Source organism: Malurus melanocephalus, unplaced genomic scaffold, assembly GCF_030028575.1.
Source record: "Malurus melanocephalus ecotype Western Australia unplaced genomic scaffold, MMel_1.1 scaffold_1692, whole genome shotgun sequence".
Classification (NCBI taxonomy): Eukaryota; Metazoa; Chordata; class Aves; order Passeriformes; family Maluridae; genus Malurus; species Malurus melanocephalus.
In genome coordinates this window covers 25,672-31,168 of record NW_026624924.1, presented here as the reverse complement: position 1 = coordinate 31,168, position 5,497 = coordinate 25,672, and the positions used below count along the sequence as shown (strand labels likewise).

At 70.4% G+C, this 5,497-nt stretch overlaps 1 long non-coding RNA gene across 1 annotated transcript; it reads left to right on the top strand.

Moving 5' to 3' along the window:
* The first annotated feature begins 5 nt into the window (after positions 1-5).
* Positions 6-625, top strand: LOC130587257 (uncharacterized). Its single transcript, XR_008966765.1, has 3 exons — positions 6-55; positions 256-314; positions 415-625. It is a non-coding gene; the product is annotated as an uncharacterized LOC130587257 (long non-coding RNA).
* The last annotated feature ends 4,872 nt before the right edge of the window (positions 626-5,497 follow it).

Below are 5,497 nucleotides of genomic sequence, written 5' to 3'. Positions count from 1 at the left end.
CTGGCCAGGTGTCATCTGCGCATTCACCTTCCCCGTGCTCTACCGGCGCCACCAGGTAATGGGGACATTGGGGACATTGGGGACACGAAGGGACATGGGGGGAGTAGGGAGGGTGTGCGTGTCCCTCGGTCCCCCCACTTTGTCCCCAATTGTCCCCCCATCCTCCATGTCCCCATTTCCCCCCCCCAACCCCGATGTCCCCAATCGCCCCCTCCGTGTCCCCAATCGCCCCCTCTGTGTCCCCAATGTCCCCAGGCCCAGATCGACCAGTACACGAGTCTGGTGAGGAGCCACCTGAGCCACCTGCGAGCCAGGTCAGTGTCCCCGTGTCCCCCTCCCCTCTGTCCCCTCCCGGGGGTCCTCGGGGGGATCTGGGGGTGTCCCAACCCCCCCCCGACCCCGCTGTGCCCGCAGGGTCCTGGCCAAGCTCCCAAGTGCCAAAGTGAAGCCGCAGTGACAGTGACACCCCTGTCCCTGCCTGGCCCCCCTCCCGAGGTGACAGAGGGGGGGTGGCATGGCCGGGGGTCCCCACACCCCTCCCCCCACTCGGGGGGTGCGTGTCGCCCCCCCCTCCCCCCATTTTCCGTGTCTTTTCCCCCCCCCAGCGTGGGGGGGGGGTCACACTTTAATAAAATCTCTTGTGACAGCCGGCTTTGATTGCGGGGGGGACATGGGGGTGACATCGGGGGGGGGACGGGGTGTCCTTGAGGTCCGTGGGGACCCCTGAGTGTCTGATCCCTCCCCCCACTGCTGGGATGGGCTGTGCTGGGGCCACCTCGTGTTCATTCACATCCCCCTTGTGTTCCCGCCATGTCCCCGCGTGTCCCCCGTGTCCTCTCGTGTCCCCCGTGTCCCCTCGTGTCCCCCTCCGCCCCGCGAAACGCGCGGGAACCCCGGCGGCGCAAGCCACGCCCCCTCCTACCTGACCCCTCCCCTTTATTCATATTTGGAAGTGTCCCCGCCCCTTTCTCCGCCCCTCGCCCCGGCCCCGCCCCCGTTGCCATGGACACGGCCGTTGCCACGCGACGTAAACACGGGACACCGGACGTGGTGACGTCACCGGCGGGGAACGCCGTAACCGGGGCGACCCGCGCAGTGTTTACCGGGACGGGACGGGGACACCGGGAACGGGGCGGGGAACCCCCGAGAGCCTGAACGGGACCCCCGGGACACCGGGAACGGGCCTGGAGACCCCCGGGACACCGGGAACGGGGCGGGGAACCCCCCGAGAGCCCGACCGGGACCCCCGGGACACCGGGAACGGGGCTGGGGACCCCCCGAGAGCCCGAACGGGACCCCCGGGACACCGGGAACGGGACCCCCCGAGAGCCCGAACGGGACCCCCGGGACACCGGGAACGGGACAGGAGACCCCCGGGACACCGGGAACGGGACCCCCGGGACACCGGGAACGGGCCTGGAGACCCCCGGGACACCGGGAACGGGGCTGGAGACCCCCGGGACACCGGGAACGGGACAGGGATCTCCGGGACACCGGGAACGGGACAGGGAACCCCCCGAGAGCCCGAACGGGACCCCCGGGACACCGGGAACGGGGCGGGGAACCCCCCGAGAGCCCGAACGGGACCCCCGGGACACCGGGAACGGGGCGGGGAACCCCCCGAGAGCCTGAACGGGACCCCCGGGACACCGGGAACGAGGCTGGAGACCCCCGGGACACCGGGAACGGGGCGGGGAACCCCCCAGAGCCCGAACGGGACTCCCGGGAACGGGACAGGGACGCCCGGGACACCGGAAACAGGACCCCAGGGACAGAAGCCCCCGAAATCCCCGGGACACCGGGAACGGGACCCCCGGGGCACCCCGAGAGCCCGACCGGGACCCTCAGGACATCGGGAACGGGACCCCGGGGCAGCTGGAACCGGGACACCGGGAACGGGACACCGGGAACGGGACAGCCCGGATGAGACTGCGGGAACCGGGACACCGGGAACGGGACAGCCCGGACGGGACAACCGGAGCCGGGACACCGGGAACGGGACAGCCCGGATGAGACTGCGGGAACCGGGACACCGGGAACGGGACAGCCCAGACGGGACCGCCAGAACCGGGACACCGGCAATGGAACCCCCGGGACAGCCCGGACGGGACAACCGGAGCCGGGACACCGGGAACCGGGACACCGGGAACGGGACAGCCCGGATGAGACTGCGGGAACCGGGACACCGGGAACCGGGACACCGGGAACCGGGACCGGGACAGCCCGGACGGGACTGCGGGAACCGGGATACCGGGAACGGGACAGCCCGGACGGGACACTCGGGAATGGAATCCCGGGAACGGAGCTCTGGAACCCCCGGGACAGCCCGGATGAAACTGCGGGAACCGGGACACCGGGAACGGGACCCCCGGGACACCGGAACCAGGACACCGGGAACGGGGCACCGGGAACGGGACAGCCCGGACGGGACGCTCGGGAATGGAATCCCGGGACCGGAGCTCTGGAACCCCCGGGATAGCCCGGAACCACGAAGGGACTCCCGGGGAATCCCGGTGGGGAGCCCGGGGCTGCAGCCACCACCGGGGACACCGGACGGGGACACCGGAGAGGGCGGAGCCTGCGTCAATGAATGAATGAATGAATGAATGAATGAATGAATGAATGAATGAATGAATGAACCAAAGGGCGTGGGAACCACCCCCCCCTCCGGTCCCCGCGGCCCCGCCGTGACTCAGCGCCGGTTCCCGCCGGTGACATCAGCCCCCGGTGTCAGTCCCGGCGCTGGAAAAGAACCGGGACCCCGTTCCGGGGGAGTGCGGGGGATGGGGATGGTGGTTTCTGCAGTCCCGGTACCGGGACGGCCCATCCCCGGTGTGTCACCACCCGGTACCGGGACCCCCATCCCCGGTGTCACCCGGTACCGGGACCCCTCACCCCCGGTGTGTCATCACCCGGTACCGGCACCGCCTACCCCCGGTGTCACCCGGTACCGGGACCCTCCATCCCCGGTGTGTCACCACCCGGTACCGGGACCCTCCATCCCCGGTGTGTCATCACCCGGTACCGGGATCTCCACCCCCGGTGTGTCACCACCCGGTACCGGGACGGTCCATCCCCTGTGTCACCCGGTACCGGGACCCCTACCCCCGGTGTCACCCGGTACCGGGACCCCCATCCCCGGTGTGTCACCACCCGGTACCGGGACCCCTCACCCCCGGTGTCACCACCCGGTACCGGGACCCTCCATTACCGGTGTGTCACCACCCGGTACCGGGACCCTCCATCCCCGGTGTGTCATCACCCGGTACCGGGACCCTCCATCCCCGGTGTGTCATCACCCGGTACCGGGATCTCCATCCCCGGTGTCACCCGGTACCGGGACCCCCATCCCCGGTGTCACCCGGTACCGGCACCCCCTATCCCCGGTGTGTCACCACCCGGTACCGGGACCCTCCATCCCCGGTGTGTCATCACCCGGTACCGGGATCTCCACCCCCGGTGTGTCATCACCCGGTACCGGGACCCTCCATTACCGGTGTGTCACCACCCGGTACCGGGACCCCCTACCCCCGGTGTCACTCGGTACCGGGACCCTCCATCCCCGGTGTGTCACCACTCGGTACCGGGACCCCCATCCCCGGTGTGTCATCACCCGGTACCGGGATCTCCACCCCCGGTGTGTCACCACCCGGTACCGGGACGGTCCATCCCCGGTGTGTCACCACCCGGTACCGGGACCCTCCATCCCCGGTGTGTCACCACCCGGTACCGGGATCTCCATCCCCGGTGTCACCCGGTACCGGGACCCTCCATCCCCGGTGTGTCATCACCCGGTACCGGGACGGTCCATGCCCGGTGTGTCACCACCCGGTACCGGGACGGTCCATGCCCGGTGTGTCACCACCCGGTACCGGGACCCCTCACCCCCGGTGTGTCATCACCCGGTACCGGGACCCCTCACCCCCGGTGTGTCATCACCCGGTACCGGGACCCCTCACCCCCGGTGTGTCATCACCCGGTACCGGCTCCCTCCATCCCCGGTGTGTCACCACCCGGTACCGGGATCTCCCATCCCCGGTGTGTCATCACCCGGTACCGGGATCTCCATCCCCGGTGTGTCACCACCCGGTACCGGGACCCTCCATTACCGGTGTCACCCGGTACCGGGACGGTCCATCCCCGGTGTGTCACCACCCGGTACCGGGACCCCCATCCCCGGTGTCACCCGNGGGACACCGGGAACGGGGCGGGGAACCCCCCGAGAGCCCGAACGGGACCCCCGGGAACAGGACAGGGATCCCCGGGACACCGGGAACGGGACAGGGATTCCCGGGACACCGGGAACGGGGCTGGAGACCCCCGAGAGCCCGACCGGGACCCCCGGGACACCGGGAACGGGACAGGGAACCCCCCGAGAGCCCGAACGGGACCCCCGGGACACCGGGAACGGGACAGGGAACCCCCCGAGAGCCCGACCGGGACCCCCGGGACACCGGGAACGGGACAGGGAACCCCCCGAGAGCCCGAACGGGACCCCCGGGACACCGGGGACGGGGCGGGGAACTCTCCCAGAGCCCGGTCGGGACCCCCGGGACACCGGGAACGGGATAGGGATCCCCGGGACACCGGGAACGGGGCTGGAGACCCCCGGGACACCGGGAACGGGGCGGGGAACCCCCCGAGAGCCCGAACGGGACCCCCGGGACACCGGGAACGGGACAGGGATCCCCGGGACACCGGGAACGGGGCTTCCGTGTCAGAGACACCCGGGAACGGTATCCCCGGGAAGGGGACACCGAGTATGGGACTGGGAACTCCCCGAGAACTCGAGCGGGACTCCCGGGAACGGGACAGGGACGCCCGGGACACCGGAAACAGGACCCCAGGGACAGAAGCCCCCGAAATCCCCGGGACATCAGGAACAGCCCCGTGACAGTGACACCGGGAACGAAGCTGCCGGGACACCCGAGAGCTCGGCCGGGACCCTCAAGTCGCTGGGAACGGGAGCCCCAAGACAGGGACCTCCGGGATCCCCGGCATCGGGGAACAGTGAGAACGGGACCCCGAAACCCCCTGAGAGCCCGTCCGGGATCCCGGGACAGGACAGGGACACCGGGAGCCCCGGGACAGCCCGGACGAGGCTGCCAGAACCGGGACACCGGGAACGGGACAGCCCGGCCGGGATCCCCGGGACCACGGGACACTGAAGGGACCCCGAAGGAGATTCCCGGGACCCCCGGGGCATTCCGGCTGGGAGCCCGGGGCTGCAGCCACCGGGGACACCGGACGGGGACACCGGAGAGGGCGGAGCCTGCGTGAATGAATGAATGAATGAATGAATGAATGAATGAATGAATGAATGAATGAATGAACCAAAGGGCGTGGGAACCACCCCCCCCTCCGGTCCCCGCGGCCCCGCCGTGACTCAGCGCCGGTTCCCGCCGGTGACATCAGCCCCCGGTGTCAGTCCCGGCGCTGGAAAAGAACCGGGACCCCGTTCCGGGGGAGTGCGGGGGATGGGGATGGTGGTTTCTGC